Consider the following 19,344-nt stretch of genomic DNA (forward strand, 5'->3'; position numbering starts at 1 on the left):
AAATAAACAAGTTAAACAAATTAGAGAAGTAAACAGAATAGAATTGAAAATAGAGAATCAAAAAGAACGGAAACATATTAAGCTGTTGTATCTCTAAGGTTCTCATGAGAGACACTTGTTTGGTATTGAGGAGGCTTCTCCCATTTAACCACACGCACACATACAAAACTCTTTATTAACAATAAGTTTCGGGGTTCCCATCATGGCTCAGTGGTTAACGAACCCAACTAGTATCCAGGAGGAGGTGGGGTTCCATCCCTGGCCTCGCTCACTGGGTTAAGGATCTGGTGTTGCCATGAGCTGTGGTGTAGGTCACAGATGTGGTTCGAATCCCGCGTTGCTGTGACTGTGGTGTAGGATGGTGGCTACAGCTGTGATTAGACTCCTAGCCTGGGAACCTCCGTATGTCTCCAGTGTGGCCCTAAGAAGACAAAAGACAAACAAACAAACAAAAAAAAACCGAAAAACAAAAACAACAAATTTCTATTTGGTCCAAAAATATTATTCAAACACAAAATGCCTATAACCTAACACCTCTGAATTATTTCAAACATACCTAATCAGCATGAAAAAAAAAATCTGTTGCTAAGGAAAATGTTAAAACTGAAATGCCTTATAACTATAAACTTTATTAGGTGCTTCTAATGTGTTAGCACTTCACTGGCAAAAAAGGAGGAACAATGGCTACTCCTCAGAGTAGGGAGAGTAAGTTATAAACTGCAGGAATCCAGGGACCTATTCACTTTCTTTCTGCATAAGAATAAGAGAAAGATTTTTTTCATTTGCATAAAGAATGACACCTCTAAGGTCAATCACTCCCCAGGTGCTCAGAACTAGAGAAAAAAGAAAAGAAAGGATTGTCCCTTTGAGGGTACAGGGATTCAATGCATAAGAACAAGTCATTCATAAGTCAAGTTATCCCCAAATATGGAACTGCAGGTGAATGTAATAAATAGTAGTGTCCTCCTCTGTACAATGAGGGTTTTGAACTAGATGATTTCTAATTTTCCATTCAGCTCTCCTATACTGAGTCTCCTTGCAGGGCATCATAAGACTAAAATGGTATAGTTCCTTCATGCATTATGAGTTGGGAATAGGGAGCTTTCCTATTCAAAGAAATTGTGGCAAAAGTTTTCATGAATAAGGTGTGGGGGGGTGCGGTATGCTGAGCCTTGAGGGAGTCAAGAACATTTGTCTGTGCTCAGAGAAAGCAGCCAAGAATTCATGAGAGAACAACCACAGCAATCAAGACTTGGTGCATTCAAGGAAAATTAAAACCAATGAGGAGGATCCAAGAGAAGTAACAGGAAAAGAGCTGATGGAGGAGTCTGAAAAGGAAAGCTCTGTTTATGGCAGAGCTGCTAACCCTACAAAGTGCTGCAGAGTTTGGGCCAAGGTCAGGTTTAAGTTCACACTAGAGGACCCAACAATGTGTTGATTTCAAATTGTGGAGTCAATTCAGACACTTTCTCTTCCTCCAATAATGACACACTAGATGTTCTGTTGTTAGACAATAATTTTCAAAAAGTGGTTAAATCATGACTTTCATACAGGTATAAAAGTAAAAATGTTAAACGTTTTATAAAACTCATTATTAATGAGAGAACTTGTAACATATTGTAACCAGTTCAACAGACATATTTATAGAACCACAACATTAAGATGAATGCACAGATGGGAGTTCCCATGGTGGCTCAGCAGTAAATGAACCCGACTAGCATCCATGAGGACACAGGTTCGATCCCTGGCCTCGCTGAGTGGGTTAAGGATCCGGCGTTTTGGTGAGCTGTGGTGTAGTTCACAGATGCAGCTTGGATCCCACATTGCTGTGATTGTGGTGTAGGCCAGTGGCTACAGCTCCTACTGGACCCCTTGCCTGGGAACCTCCATATGCCTTGGGTGAGGACCTAAAAAGACAAAAAGACAAGACAAAAAAAGATTGCACAAAAGGAGGAAAACTGGCCTCTTCCACGTTGAGGAAGAGAAATCAATTGACAGAATCTGTGTGTCTGTAGACAAGAATTGTTTTGTATTGTTATCAGCTATAATTCAATGAGTTATAAAATAAATCAAAGGCAATGAAAGAATAAGATGAGGTAGCCTGGAAAGTATAATCTTAACAACGCATAGTTTCCTTTGAAGCATGATATTTTTCTCTATACAGATCTGCCTATTTTTAATGTAAACCATGTTTGCATTGCTGGAACCTGCTCTAAAGAGCCTTGGTTTCAATTCTCTATCCACAAACCTAGGTCTCCATCATAGAATTTATATGCCAAGATAAGAATAGATAACAGTGTGCAATTACTCAATAAGTTCTCTATAATAGGTATAAATAGATGTCACAACTTTTCAGAGAGTTGTTCTGATAGTAAAACAGAGAAGACAGAAGTATGGTAGATGATAGATTCCATAAGAAATGGAGGAAAAAGGCACAGGCAAAAGAGACAGGAAATGAAGAAAAGGGCAACTCTGATGAATTCATGAGGCAGTAATGTCTAATCTTGGACTGGAAAGAGGAGTGTCTGAGTGGGAATTCAGGAGATGCGTGGGTTCCAGACAGAGAGAGCATGATTTTGAAAGTCCCAGAATAACTGGGATACAGACTAATGAGGGAACTCTCATAATGTTATTGACATGTAGATGTAACAAAGGAAGAGGAGAAATAACAAGGAAATGAGGCCAAAAAAGTTTTTTTTTTTTTTAAAGCAAACTGTATTCAGTTTCATACAGATTATTTCTATTTAAAATTGAATTATATTTTCTCTAATGTATAGGTCCTTTTTTTTTGGTGTGGGGGGATGCTATTCTCTCGGCGTGCAAAATTTCCCAGGGCAAGAATCAAGCCCGAGCCGTAGCAGTGATAACATTGAGCCCTTAACCACTAGGCTGCCAGATAACTCCTTTTTTTTCTGTTTTTGAGACTTTATTTTTTAGATCCATTTTGTACTTACAGCAAAATTGAGAGATTTCTCATATACTTCCTGCCTCCAGACATGCATGGCCGTCATCAATATCACTCACCAGAGTGGTACGGTTTTTACCAAAGATGAATCTACATGGCTATAACATAATCATCTAAACTTCACAGTTTACCTTAGGATTCACTCTTGATGTTGTATATTATATAGGTTTGGATAAACATATATTGTTAGACATCATTGTGATATCATACAGAGTATTTTCACTGCCTAAAAACCCACTATGTTCTGCCTATTCATCCCCTCTACCCCCACCCACCCCAGCAAACATCGATCTGTTTATTTCCATATTTTGACCTTCTCCAGAGGTCAAATGGTTATAATCAGACAGTATGTAGCCTTTTCAGATTGGCTTCTTTCTCTTAATAACATGCACAATATACATATCTTTTCATGACTTTATCCATAGTTTATTTCTTTTTAGTGTTGAATATCTGGATCTCCCACTATCTGGATGTACCACATTTATTTATCCATCCACCTAATAAGGACATTTTGGTTGCTTCCAAGTTTTGGAAGTTATGAATAAAGTTTCTCTAAACATCCATGTATAGGATTTTGTTTGGATATAAGTTTTCAGTTCCTTTGGGTAAATACCAAGGAGCTTGATTGCTGATCCCATGATAAAAGTATGTTAGTTTAATAAAAAACTGTCTTCCAAACTTGTACCATTTTGTATTTTCACCAGCAATATATGAATGTTTCTGTTCCTCCACATCCTTGCCTGCATTTGTGAGTGTTTCAGGTTTTGGCCAGTCTAATAGGTGTGTAGTGATATCTCTTTCTTGTTTAAATTTGTTTAATTTCTCGGATGACATATGACATGGACCCTCTTTTCATACACTATTTGCCATTTGTTTACCTTCTTTGGTGAGGTATCTGTTTAAGATTTTTGGCCCATTTTTAAATTGGGTTGTTTGTTTTCTTATTGTTGAATTTTAAGAGTTCTATGTATATTTTGGATAACAGTCCTATATCAGATGGATTCCTTTGCAAATATTTTTTTTCTCAGTCTGTGACTTGTTTTCTAACTTTCTTGACTTTGTCTTGTACAGAACAGGAGTTCTTTTCTTTTTTTTTCCTTTCTTTCTTGGGCATACCCATGGTATATGCAAGTTCCAAGGCCAATGACTGAATCTGCTGGGCTGGGGACTGAATTGACACCTCTACAGGGATACACAAGATCATTAACCTACTGTGTCACAGCAGGAACCCCCAAATAGAAATTCTTAATTTTAATGAAACCTAGCCTATCAATTACTTCTTTCATGGATGGCATCTTTGATGTTATTTCTAAAAATATATCACCATACCTAAGGTCATCTAGATTAGAGATGATCTCAAAAGACATCTTCCCAGAGGAAAAGTTTTGGAAGAGATAAGGGGAATCACTGGCTTCGAACATCTACGTGATTCGAAAATAAGCAGTCGATGTTGCAGTTCAATAATACCATTGAACAACTAAGAAGGAAAATAAAAATCAGCTCGATTATTTAACAGAACTTGACCTTTTGTGCCTGCTAGTAAGATGAAACAACTGTTAAACTGGATATTACGTAAAGAAAAAAAAAAGCATGTTGAGATGTATATTGTCCAGACAATTTATTTCTGAAATCAAGAAGTACTAGATTTCTTTTTTTTTTAATAGTGATATACCCTTGTTCCCAACTAAGGGAATCTATCCAAATACATCGCCCTGTCAAACCCTAGAAGAATATGCTAAATCTCATTCACACTGAAGCTGAGGGGATCATCACTGTATGAGATTAGAAGTCAAAACTTTAAAGCCATGATGAAATAAGAAAGCAAAACCAACACTCAGAAACATAAAACAAAGGAACAAAGGGGAAGGGAGTTACTTGTTTTGGAATGCCTGGTGGTAAATGTGATAGAATGATGCAAGGATGGAGAGCAGGAGTCAGAGAGGGTTTTTTGCCCCTTAAATAAAACATTTTTTTTTTAAGGGCCACACCCACCAAATATGGAAATCCCTAGACTAGGGGTTGAATTGGAGCTGCAACTGCTGGCCTACACCACAGCCACAGCAACTGCATTTAGGTGCATGGATATGAGCCGTGTCTGCAACCTACACAGCAGTTCACAGCAATGTGCCGGATCCTAATCCACTGAGCGGGCCAGAGATTGAACCTGCATCCTCATGGATATTAGCTGGGTTCATTACCACTGAGCCACAGTGGGAATTCCAAAACTTTAAATAAAATAATATTTAAAGTCTGTTTCATTCTTGCCCCTCATATGCAAGAATGAAACAGACTCGCAGACAAAGAGAACAGACTTGTGGTTGCCAAGGGGAAGAAGGAGTTGGGGAGAGAAGGATTGGGTTTGGGATTAGAAGATGCAAACTATTATACATAGGATGGATCAACAACAAGGTCCTACTGTAGAGCACAAGGAACTCTATTCAATATCCGGTGATAAACTGTAATGGAAAAGGATTTGAAAAAGAATGTATACAAATGCATAGCTGAATCACTTTGTTGTACAGTAGAGATTAAGACAACACTGCAAATCAACTAAAATTCAATAAAATAAATTTTTAAAAAGAATGAAAAGTTTGATTGGGATCCTTATTCTCTTTCACATCAGTAAGAAGATTCAGTTCCATTTCATTTTTTTGTAAGGGAGAAGCTAGGCACCGCCCTTTTCCCAAAGCCAGCGGGAAATGAGAGGTCAGTATTTCGACGTTCCACATCTAATCATGCCACCCAGGCTGACAACAAAAGTGCCAGGCACTGTCACTTGTGATCCCAGTCAGCAGAACTGGAGGAAGGAAGCTGAGACCCCCTGATACTGACTAAACTTGAGACAGCAGCCGCTTCGCATCTTTACAGGCAGACGTGGTTGCAAAGCAGTGCTGGGAGGGAAAGGCGGTCATGCTTCTCTGGTTCCTCTCCGATCCTGTGTTGTCCAAGTTGAACTCCTGTCCCTTTGCATTTATCACGCCAGTCTTGACAAAACTGCATGTTGTTTTCCTCCTGCTGTAACCTATTTCAGATAGGCTGACCTTGTTCAGGCAACTCCCTCTCACATTTTTTTTTTGACATTTAATTTTTTTATTCCAGTTGACAGAGCAAAGTGTTAAGTACAGACTTAATAGATCCTCAAATTAGTCGTTCCCAAAATAATTTCTTGCTAATTGGGCAATTATTTTATTTTATATTGATGGGGGAAAGGATAAATGCACTTCAATTACAGGGTGAAAGAAAAAAAAAGTCATGTCAATTAATACTTGACTTTAATATTCATTTATGAAATAACCGGGGCTGAGTGCCCCCTTCATTCCTCATTCACAACTACTGGAAAACGGAAACCAGTGGAAGGGGGGCGGGTGTTCTCACTCTGTTAAGGATGTACCCTGGGGGGCTAAAATGGGGGGGGGGGTCAAGGATCTTAGAAAAAGCATATCTACAGTTGGGAGACATCACCCCTGCTGTGCATAGAAGCAGCATCCGGCAAGGCTTGGACTCCATTGCATTTATACTTGATTCTTCATTACACATCTCTACAATGGTGCTCATAAACAACCCATGAAAATAAATGCTCTATTTTGATCTCTTATGCATCAAAAGATGTTGCTTTCCATTAGGAAGTTGTAAACCTGCTTAGAATTGTCATTTGCCAATGCCTCTGGCAAGTAGCCTAAATATCTCTTGTCAAAATAGTAAAACCCTCTATGAATATAACAAATATATTATAATAAGAAATTCCAAAGATTTAGAAAGTCTCACACCACTTCCAGGATCTTAGATCTTTAGCCATAATGAAGGAGGAGGAGAAGATGGAAGAAGGGATGGAGGAGAGGGTAGACGAGAAGGAGGAAGAAAAATAAGACACATATGAAATTGATCCCTCACTTGGAATTCACACAATTGCTTTACTTTCCTCCCATGATGGAATTTTTCTCTCTTTCTCTGAAAGACCACATTTTATATTTCATTTTGAGAAATCATGTGAATCATCTTTAAAAATTAACAATTAACAAATCAGAAGTTAAAGTAGTAACTCCATTTGAAGAATTTTATTAGTAATACCAGTAGAGAAAAAAGTAATTATAAAAGTTCTCTTTGGGAGTTCCTATTGAGGCTCAGGGGATTAAGAACCCGACTAGTATACACGAGGATGTGGTTTGGACCCCTAGCCTCACTCAGTGGGTTCAGGATTCGGTGTTGCCACAAGCTGCCGTGTAGGTTGCAGATGTGGCTCAGATCTGGCATGCCTGTGGCTGTGGTGTAGCCCTGAAGCTGCAGCTCAGATTCAACCCCTAGCCTAGGAACTTCCGTATGCCACATGTGCATGTAAAAAGAAAATTTTAAAAATAATAAATAAAGAAATAAACACCAGTTCTCTTTGAACACTTTCATTTTTATAGGTGAGGAAATTGGCCCCAGCAAGGTGCTGTAATTGTCATAATTTTACCTACTACACAAGGCAAAGCTCCAGGAGGGCTGGAACTCACACTGCACTCATCTACATCTTCTCACTGTAGTCTATTCACTAGACAGGCTTCACAGGGTAATCTCGTATACACATTACACTTTCAAATAAGAAAACCGGAGAAAGTCTGTTGCAGTTGTCCCCGATAAAATAGACACACTGAAGTGTCCCCAGTAAAGTAGACAAACTGGATGGATTTGAGAGGCACAAAAGAAAACCAAGTTACCTATGATTTCGTGACAGATTAACTTCATTTCTTCTAGCCCCAGTAATGAATCCTCCCACTTACTTTCACACTTGGGCGATTACCCACAAGCATTACAATATTGGACACAATAGTGTTAAGGAAGCTTGAACAGAGAATAGTCCCTGTGTTGACGGATTTAAAGAGGAGCCATATGGCTGGAGCTGAAGGGAATGGATGTCTCCAGTGCTGCATTCATGTTCCCGAACACGGCAAACCCTTCTCATCTAGGCATTTTCAAAAGCTGCCCCAAGCATCCAGAAATCAGGAAAATGTTGATCTTTATACTTAAGAATAAGAAGCTAGAGGGTTGCTGTGTGTCTAGAACATGGTAAGCATTTAAAAATTCTTCGTTGATTTAATTTACAAAATAGTTTATAATTGTATGATACTTTATTAGAATTTTTGTTGCTATAAAATCACTTTATTTCCTTGTTCTGCATGTTTCAAATTTCTCTCATTTGTAGTAAGTAAAACATCTTAATTATAGCAAAGCTGTAAAAATATATCTAAAGGAAAAGAAAATGACTTGGAAACCAGAAATAACCATTGTTAACATTTTTGCTACATCTCCCTGTTGATACCAAACTATTTTTTAATAACTGTAAATGTATATATATTTGTTCTTTTTTTTTTTTTTTAGGGCCATGCCCACAGCAGATGAAGGTTCCCAGGCTAGGGGTTGAATTAGAGCTATAATTGCTGGCCTATGCCACAGCCACAGCAATGCGGAATCCAAGCCACATCTGGGACCTACACCACGGCTCACAGCAATGCTGGATCCTTAACCCATTAAGAGAGGCCAGGAATCAAACCTGTGTCCTCATGAATGCTAGTCAGGCTCTTTTCTGCTGAGCTGCGATGGGAATTCCCTATAAATGTATATTCTAACTGAAGGTCTCATAGAAACCTTCATTTAAAGAAACAGGGATGCTTCTATCTTATTGTTTCTCCTAAAAAATTCCTAATAATTCCTGTTTTATTTTTCAGAAATGTTTGTTGTATTTTTTCCAATTTCAAAAATGATGACATCAAAATGTATTTGAGAAATGTGTGACATTTATAAATTAATTTTTTTTTTGTCTTTTTTTGCCATTTCTTGAGCCGATCCCGTGGCATATAGAGGTTCCCAGGCTAGGGGTCTAATCAGAGCTGTAGCTGCCAGCCTACGCCAGAGCCGCAGCAACGCGAGATCCGAGCCGTGTCTGTGACCTACACCACAGCTCACGGCAACACTGGATCCTTAACCCACTGAGCAAGGCCAGGGATTGAGCTCGCAACCGCATGGTTCCTAGTCAGATTTGTTAACCGCTGTGCCCTGACGGGAATACCTATAAATTAATTTGAAGGATAAGTGAATTTTTATAATATGGAGCAATTCCTTGGGGGAATGTGTTATGGAAACAAAAGATGTAGTTGTTGGCTAGTCCCTATTTCTAAAGTTTCCTGTAAGGGCAGAAAAACATAGTTGGCATGTATTTTATTTGTTATTCATACACTGATTTTATATGTATACATACATTAATGCACATATATGTATGATATACATGTTCATACATGTATGTATGAACTTTTTGCCTCCAAGGAAGCTTGTTTGTGTAATGATCAAGAACCTCCACTAGCTGGGCACATTCTGACAGACAGAACAAGAGAAGAATGTGTTTATGCAGGACTGGCTCCCACCCATGGTGCATATGCCATGATAACATTTCACTTGATACTTGGCTGTCTTTGCCACCAGGTTGTTGAAGAAGCACCGAGTTACTCATGAAAGAGACATGATAGTTTTTAGATTACCAAAAACTCCTATCGCCACACAAGTGATGAGAGGTTCATTATCTTCCAGTTTTTCACTTGGTGATGTTGAATAATGCATCTATGGGGCATGTAATGTAAGCAATTAGAAAGTTACCTGTAGTCAACCAGTGGTGAAGAAAAGAGGAAGAAGCATCAAAGATTATCAATAAGATGATAGAAAAACTATGGATGTGTGTATTTTGGTACATGGGAATGTACATCCCATATCCAGGCTGGCATGACAACAGCCACTCACTCTACATCTTCCGCTTGCCTTGGGTCAGAGCCTGGAGGCTAAGGAATCTGATCCACAAGAAGTATTTTATCAATTCCTTGTCTTTAAATCATGTATTTATTCCTACTGTTATGTGTTTTTGAGAGCTAGAAAAATTCATAACTTTTATACATAACTAAATAGAAGAAACATTATTCTTAAGCAAAAAAAAAAAAAGTTTTCTTTTGTTTGTTTCATGAGCATAACAGCTTTTATGGTCTACCCTTATATCACCCTCTTCCTGCCATTTGCTCTCTAGTTGTAGGCAAATCTTGCATCTGGCCCAGAATTTACTCAAGACTATGCTATTTCTAAACTGGTGCTGTGATAAAGACAAAATACTTGGATCTATGGTCTGTGGCTCTGATGACTCTTTTTTTTTTTTTTGGTGAACAATTTATATTCTTTTATTGATGACTCTTAAAAATTTCTTTATGTAGGTTGACTCCACACAGAACTCAAAGAATGTCATTTGAAAAGAAAGAAATCTGGCTCTTTTTTTTTTTGTCTTTTCTGTCTTTTTTAGGGCCGCACCCGTGGCATATGGAGGTTCCCAGGCTAGGTGTCTAATCAGAGCTGTAGCCACCAGCCTACGCCACAGCCACAGCAACTCCGGATCTGAGCTGCATCTGTGACCTACACCACAACTCATGGCAACTCTGGATCCTTAACCCACTGAGCAAGGTCGGGGATGGAATCTGCAACCTCATGGTTCCTAGTCGGATTCATCAACCACTGAGCCACTACGGGAACTCTGTGGTTTGTTTTTATTCCAACTAAGTAGTGGAATTGTTCCTTTAATTACCTGAAAATGGGAAGATCAAGTGTGGTTGGATTTCAAGCTTCAGGGAAATTCTAAAGTTTTTTTTTTTTTTTTTTTTTTTTTAGGGCCACATGTGCAGCATATTCAAGTACCTACACCACAGCTCACAGCAACACCTGATCTTTGAACCACTGATGGAGGCCAGGGATCAAACCTGAATCCTCAATGGATCTTAGTCGAGTTTGTTATTGCTGAACCACAAAGCCAACTCCGGTTGCTAATTTTTAAACAATGGTAAGTATTCAAAGAAAGCAGTCTTTAACTCAGTCTAGATTTAAGATCACCAAACAAAGTAGAAATTTCAGGAAAAAAATATATATTTAGATATAGAATAAATAGGTAGATAGAATTTATATATATAGTATCTATCTATCTATATATCTTTCTATCTATCTATGTATTGTTTTTTCTTGCTGAGGCATTTATTTGCTCTGGGGACCAACTAGGCCATATTTCCAAATCAAAAGCAGGATGAAAGTAGGGAGGGAAGTCTCTCTTTTTTTTTTTTTTTTTTTCTTTCCAGTATCCATAAGGATTCTTCCCGATATGTCTCTGCTCTTTTATTTGCTTGGCCCTTGGGGCTGTGGAGGATACATCTGATTGGTAAATTTGGTGGATATGATTCGATATGATTAACACAGGTCAGCCCTTCTCACTGGGAGGAGTTAACTTCAGAAAGAGAATATTTTTGGGTGCTTCTCCAGGGATAGCCTCATCTGAAGACTTTGAATACCTATGTCTCCTTTGGTTAAATCTCTCTATTTCTGAGGTTCAAGTAAATGGCACATTGGCTTTCACATGAATATGCTTCTTCCTTGGCCTTTCTAAAGAATAAAACTGATCTTTAATATTTTAAGCTGTTTTGTTCTTTGCTTTTCTTCTCAACATATTCAGAATCCAAAAAAAGGAAAAGTAAAAAGGAACCTGGGCTATTTTTGAACTCCAGCAATGGATGTGCCATATTAATCATCAAGAAAGTTAATATCAAGGAATAATATGAGGGCATCACATCTTATGCACCTGAGCCAGCAAGCATGTATAGGCTAAGTATATGAAATAGGTATTGCCAAGAGCTAAATCCACAGATACCTTATTCCCCTTTTCTGGTGTATATTTAGTCTCATTTCCCAACATCTTGAAGTTAGGAATTGTCTTTGTAGCTCTCCATACATCATGACTCCAATGAAGAATAAAGATTTTAGACAACTCGTTTTTTAACTTAGTTATCTACAAGCTAATGACCAGATCAATCCTGGAGAATGTCAGGAAACTTTAAAACTGTTCCCAAATATTACAGTTTTGCTCTAATTTGAGATAAGCAGATTACAGTAATCATTATTTTATTTGGAACTGGTTTCACTTTCTTTCTATGCCATTCGAAATCAATTAGGATTACTCAAAGCTTAAAAATACAACAGAAATCCTCAACCATTTTAGGGATTCACCTATTTACAAGTTGAATTTCCATTTAAATCAACCATTTCTATATTATTTTTAATGATTTAAATTCTCCCTTTTATACCTGAATTTTTCAAAAATGGCCCTTTTACTAAAGACACGCCTTTTTCTATAAGTAAGTTTCTATTCACAGAAAATAATCTATCAGTTAAGCAGTTGGTTAATAACATTAATAATGAAACCATGAAAACAAGATCGAGGTTAAAAGCCTCGATCCAAATGATCCAAGAAATTATGATAGAAACAGTAACTCTTACTATGACAAGAACTTTTAGTACAAATATTTACATGATACTTTCTATACATCAGGCTTGTCACTAATTTATAGTTTGCAAAAAACTTCATGAAAAAGCCAAATAATGTTTGTATTTTTTAAAAAATGGTGATCATAAAAATTTTATTACTTGACACACTATGTTCTTAAATAAAAAGACTTACTATTCCAAATGTGCCAATTATCTCTAAGTTGTTCTAAAAATTAATATAATCCAAGCAAAATACTAATACTTTTTGGTAATTGAAAAAGTAATCCTAAAGTTCATATGAAAGTAAGATAATTTAATTTAGAAAATTAATGTATATAACAGATTTAAAATAGTTAAGGCAATGTAATACTGCCAGATAAACAGATGGACTTAATACAAGTAGAAAATCTAAAAGTAATACCTTCAAATATATTAGATTTTAGTGAAGATAATATGGATAATTGATTTCTTGTTTAGATAATTTGCTAGCCATTTGGAAAAAATGGATTATTGCCTCACATCTAAAACCAAAATAAATTCTAGGTAAATCTTACAGTTTAACGAATAACACCACCACCACCACAAAACACAATAGTAAAGGAAACAAATAATATGTATACATAGCTTGTAGCAAAAAAGGCAGGAAGGAAAGATGTTTAACCTCTAAATAAAAGTATACAAAAATGTTCAAAATGTTTAATGTTTAATGTTTATGGTGAAGGAGAGGGGAAAAATCTACTCATAAGAAAAAACAAATTGTCACATCTGCAACATGTGGAAATTTCCAGGCCAGGAATCAAACAAATGTCACAGCAGCTACCTGAGCCTCTTCAGTGACATTGTTAGATCCTTAAGCTGCTGCGCCACAAGGGAACTCCTACACCTTTGCCGTGAGTGAAGGTATGGAAAGAAATATACTCACATTTTTTTTTTCTTGAACAACAGCCAAACATGATACATTTGCAACACAGCCCAGTCCTCATCACTTCAATACAGCATAGGAGTGGGAAAGAGTTACAGTGCAAATACCACTTAGTCCAAGGCAGAGATCCATGCCTTCCAAAAGAGCAAGCCCATCTCCCTCTGAGACCATTGCTCAGAGCCAGCTGAACACAACATAAGGCAAGCCCAGAAAGAAGTCTGCCTCAGCATGTTTCACCCTTCCCCCACAGCCCTTCAAGCTTCCTAATTGCAGCCTCCTCCCCTTCCACCCCCAGCCAGGCCCATTTCTAGCCTCTGAACCACCTGGGAGCTTTCTTTTTATGAGTGTAAATGTGGGAATAAAACTTGGTCTAACATATTGGAGAACAATTCAGCAATATTTCAGTATTGAAATGCACATATTCTTTGATCTATATTCCTTGTCTTATACTATGCCATATAGATAAATTTTTATACATAAACATTTGAATCAGATTATTCATTGGGATCTTATTCATAATATTAAAAGACTGCATATGCTAAAGGTTGGGCTCCGTGATATTTTTATGGTATGACTAAGTTCTATAAACCTGCATTGCTAAAGAATAAGTTGAATGCATTATATGTTTGAGAAGTGGTAAAGAAATCATTTGCTTTAATGGTTTAAATGTTTACCTCGGTGCAGAGGCATGGTGTGTCATTAGATCTTGTGATAACTGTCAGGGAGGGGCAAATTTCCTCTTCACCCCTCTTGAGTGCTTGTGCAGGGACGAATTATAAAATTGGCACAAGACAGATTAACAGAAGAAAAAGCCACACATTTTAATTTGCATGGAGCTCTCTTAGAGATAGGCCCTAAAAAGTGGCCAAAGGAGGCAGTGTGTGTACTTTTTAGACAAAGAAACAATCAATTTGTGAGAAATTGACCGGACAGAGAAACTTTGTCTTTGGGTACCCACTTAGTGAAGAATCTAAACAGAGTTTGGGTGGGATAGTAAAGTAAAGAACTAAAGGGTTGTTTACACAGGCTTCTCAGCCGGTGCCACCTGCCCCCCGCCCCCGTCCCCCCAATTCCCTATCCCTGGCAATAAGGGTGTCCTTCTACCTCCAGATGCTAGGAAGTCCCCTGTTACATGAGAGACTTATTTCCTGCTCAGGGAGACAGAGAGGAGGGTCATTGTGTCCCACTTGCACCTGCTCTTTCATAAGTAACTTTAATTCGAAATAATCAATATGCCACTGAGGGACATTTGGGGGCAGCCTGCCCTGGACCTCAATGTAATTAAGATACTTAGAACTCCTTGATACTTCTCAAATTAGATTTTACCTCACAGACAGCCCTTTTGCATGAAGAATTATTGGTACCTAAGTCCAGAATTGAAGAAAGTTAGCATCTATATAATTGTGTGTTCAGAAAATGTGAATACACGGAGTGATTGACATATTGGGAGCCCTTCAGTGTACCATTTTCTAAAATGTATCCCATGGAACTTTACCCCGTTGGGATACTTTGAGAAAAGCGGGTTCTTGAGTAAAATAAAGTATGATTATCTATTGCATAAACCTCTTGAAGTTTAATTGGACACATTTACACTTTAAAGGCTTCGAGACGTTCTGTAATAAAGAAACAAATGCAATCATGTTTAATTTAGTCCTTTCTAAATTTATCTGGTGACAGAACCTTCTTTTCCTTGGTAAAAACAAATTTAATAATCTAGGGAGTGTACTCTTCAGAAAACCTGCTTAGTCTGTCAGCTTTGACTTCAGAGTCCTGAGGGAATAATAAAGATGAAGAGTGGGTGGATTCAGAAGCGGGAGAGCAGGAGAGGTCAGGCACCGGGAGCGACATCTAGGTGTCGGTGACCTTTGGGTGGTGATGGGGTTGGGAAAGGAGGACCCAGAGCACGAAAAGGATATTAGTAAACTGCAGGATATTCAGAGAGGAGAGAGAAAGTGAGAAGAAAGAAAAAGCTAACTTCTTGGAGTTCCCGTCGTGACTCAGTGGTTAACGAATCCAATTAGGGACCATGAGGTTGCGGGTTCGATCCCTGGCCTTGCTCAGTGGGTTAAGGATCCAGCTTTGCCGTGAGCTGTAGTGTAGGTCAAAGACGTGGCGCAGATCCCGAGTTGCTGTGGCTCTGGCGTAGGCCAGCGGCTGCAGCTCTGATTCGACCCCTAGCCTGGGAACTTCCATATGTGGAGGGAGCGGCCCAAGAAATGGCAAAAAGTCAAAAATAAATAAATAAATAAAAATAAAAACTTCCATTTTTTTTTTTTTTTTTTAAAGAAAAAGCTAACTTCTAACTTCCCAACTTACCAATTTAATACTTCAAAACTGAGGGGAACAATCCCCACAAGGGAGCAGTAGGCAGAATATTTCAGGCTCACCCAACGGTATCCAAGCTGCTTGGTGAGAGGGTCTGTCAGCTCCCCCATGCCACTGTGGACGTGTCAATCAGGTGCTGCCCTGGGGCTTGCTGTGGTGTCTGCCTGGCCCAACCCCCAGCTGTGTCTGAGGCACTTTCCTTTTATCTGCTTCTTGATTCCACAATCACAAACTGTCAGAGCTGGAAGGAGCGGTAAAGAGCATCACGTGTAATGTCTCATTTTTATAAAAGTGAGGAAACCACAAATGGAAAACTTTGTTCCAGGGAAACCAGTGAGTTAATGTTGGAGCCACAATTGCTGAAGAACACAAAATTTAAAATCTGAAGATCATGGATTCGAATATAGGATTTGTGGTTTATTAGCCTTGCAAGGCTAGGCAAGTTATTATTCACTCAGCTTTAGGTTTTTTCCTCAGAAATTTTTCAGAAGCAATGAATGAGATAAAATGGGAAAAATGGATAGCACACCGTTGGCAGATAGAGAACAATAAATGGCAGCTAGTAGGAGTGTAATTATTATAACAGTGGCATCAAAGGAGAAGGGACGCATACAAATTGCAAGTTCAAATTGAAAAGCCAGGAGGTCCTCAATCTCTATTTTGTCTCCTTGCTTCATTTATTTGAGTTGCTATCCGTATTAGTCAGAGTTCTCCAGAGAAATAGAACCAATAGATATGAGTAATGCAGTGCATATTATGTGTGTATGTTTATCTATACATTTAGAAGAAGGAGAAAGAGAAACATACAGAGACAGAGAGAGAGGGTGAGAAAGAGAGAGAAATTATAAGGACTTGTTCTTATTCTCGAGGCGGACAAGTCCCAAGGTCAGTAAGATGGACCCCTAGGAGGTTCAATTGTATAGTTCCAGGCTCAGGCCAAAGGCCTGAGAAATAGGATAACAGATAATGTAGTTCCCTTGAAGTTCCCATGAAGACACAGGAAGAGCCAATATTTCACTTCAAGTCCGGAATCGTGGAAAAGCCAATGTCCCAGGCACTCAGGCAGGAGGAATTGTCTTTTACTCAGGAAAGGGTCAGCCTTTCTGCTTCACTCGGACCTTCAACTGATTAGATAAAGCCCACCTACTTTATGGAAGGCAATTGGCTTTACTCAATCTAAGGATTTAAATGTTAATCTCATACAAAAACATCCTTACAGGAAAAAAAAATAAAAAAATAACCCCACAGAAGACTCTTTAATCAAATATCTGAGTGCCCCATCTGTGGCCCAGTCAAGTTGATACATAAAATTAACTGTCATGTAATTTCTCAATTTATAAGCGAGATATAGTACCAATTTCCATATATATGCCCCACAAGGAATCACCAAAAGTGCTTCCTAGGAGTTCTAGTCATGACTCATCAGAAAAAAAATCTGACTGGTATCCATGAGGACACAGGTTTGATCCCTGGCCTCACTCAGTGGGTTAAGGATCCTGAGTTGCTGTGAGCTGTGTTGTAGGTCACAGATGTGGTTTGGATTCCTCATTGCTATCGCAGTGGCATAGGCTGGCAGCTATAGCTCCGATTCAACCCTTAACCTGGGAACCTCTGTATGCCATGGGTGTGGACCTTAAAAAAAAAAAAAAAAAAAGTGCTTCTTAACTTATTCATTCTTTCACCCACCCATCCTTCCACCTATGCATCTGGTTACACATCAGTTAATGAAATTTACTAACCATCTGTCAGTTTTAGGCATTGTTCTAGACCCTTGATTCAGTGTCTTAGGAACAATATGGAGAAAATGAAATGGGCTTTTGATAGCCCATTTCAAGGATTTGATAAATACTTGAGGTAACCGCGGGGGAGGAATTACTTGGGAACATTTCCTAGGTATGCCATAAGGGACAGAAAAATAATTACTGGGCTTGAAGAAAACCTAAAAGCTCATTTATTTCTACTCTGCTCTCTAAGGCAGGTTATACTGAAAAGACAAAGAAATTCAATATAACACTGTCTAAAAACAAACTTGTGCAGAATGCCTTTGAAATGAACCCTGACTTCCATAGCAGGTGTGAATCTAACATATTCTCTCCCACGTATTTTTCTTCTGAACATTTATATTGTGGTGTATAATTAATAAATGCAATTTTGGTGTTGTAGGACTATGTAAATTTTAATCTTTTGTGCATATAGATGGCTATTTCTTGAGTTCACCTTGAATCTCACACCCTGTGAATAATATTTTATTTTAGAAAGTGAATGAGAATGTGTAAGCCCAGTGTTAATCATGTATTTTTTTAAAAACTATACCTTAATTAGAATCATACCATTTTTACACCTGCTATATGTGTCTGCATCAAGTCCTGGTCAGCTGAACTGTGGAAAGTAGGAAGCTCTGGAATTGATCCTTGTGAGTCAATTATTATAAGAGAATGACCTTTGTTATCTCTTATCTGGAATTGGGCAACCACATCTCTGCTTTGATGGCAGGCTCTTTGATAGTCTGTACCAACAGGGGTAGTTAGAGGGAGGTTCAGGGCTGGAAGAGGAAGGAGGGACTTGCTTCTTCCTATCTGATCTCTCCTTGCTTTCTATCCCTGTCACTTTAACCCCTAAATGCTTCATCATCCTTACCATTGTAGCAAATGAACTCAGTTTGCATGGTTTTTTTAAGAAATCTTTTTCATTTATTAATATATTTTAATAAAATATTAGATATGCAAAATTGTATATGACTATTTGATGTACATACATAGCAAAACAATTGCTACAGTGAAGCTCATTAACATATCACCATTTTACAGAGATACTATTTTGTGTGTGTGTGAGAGTTGCATCCAAAAAGTACTCTCAGCATATTTCCAGGGGTCAATACAATATTATTTATTTATTTATTTATTTATTTATTTATTTTGTCTTTTTGCTATTTCTTGGGCCGCCCCTGCGGCATATGGAGGTTCCCAGGCTAGGGGTCGAATCGGAGCCATAGCCACCAGCCTAAGCCAGAGCCACAGCAACACAGGATCCGAGCCGCGTCTGCAACCTACACCACAGCTCACGGCAACGCCGGATCGTTAACCCACTGAGCAAGGGCAGGGACCGAACCCGCAACCTCATGGTTCCTAGTCGGATTCGTTAACCACTGCGCCACGACAGGAACTCCCACAATATTATTAAGTATAGTTATTATGCCTATAAATTAGATTTCTAGGCTCGTGCACCCTATTTCAACTTTGTTTTCTTTGACCAAAATTTCCTTTTCCCTGTCCCAGTCCCTGGGACCTCTCTCTGCTTCTATGACTTCAAAGATATTTTTTTTAGATTATGCATTTAAGGGATACCATCGGTCTTTCTCTGCCTGGCTTATTTTACTTAGTATAATGTCCTTCACACTGATACATGGTATCAAAGAAGGAAAGATTTCCTTCTTTCCCATGGGTGAATAGTACAATAATCACATAGATACCATATTCTTAATAGTACCATTTGCTCTTTGATTATGAAGAAAACTGTACCATCCAAATGATAAAAGAAGCCTAGTTATTTTCAGTGCATTCCCATTTCCTCCTGCTCTAGTCACCTTTCTCCTCACATGCAGATGTCCAATCCTCTCACACTCTTCTCTCACCAGATTGAAGAGCACAAGAGCAATTCATTCACAGACCAGAAAGGCCTATGAATGATTAAACATGATGCTACTCCTTTCATGTTATATGTAGTCTGAAAAGGGAAGAAGATTTTATTGGAAGATATATATTCTAAGACATTGAATCTGAGGTATAAATAATAGATATATGATCGAGTGCAGTAAGGTGGA

Source organism: Sus scrofa, chromosome 3 (genome assembly GCF_054392235.1).
Source record: "Sus scrofa isolate SSC_HxYL_T2T_F1_AM1 chromosome 3, Sscrofa_HxYL_maternal_Yorkshire_Landrace_v2.0, whole genome shotgun sequence".
NCBI classification, from domain to species: Eukaryota; Metazoa; Chordata; class Mammalia; order Artiodactyla; family Suidae; genus Sus; species Sus scrofa.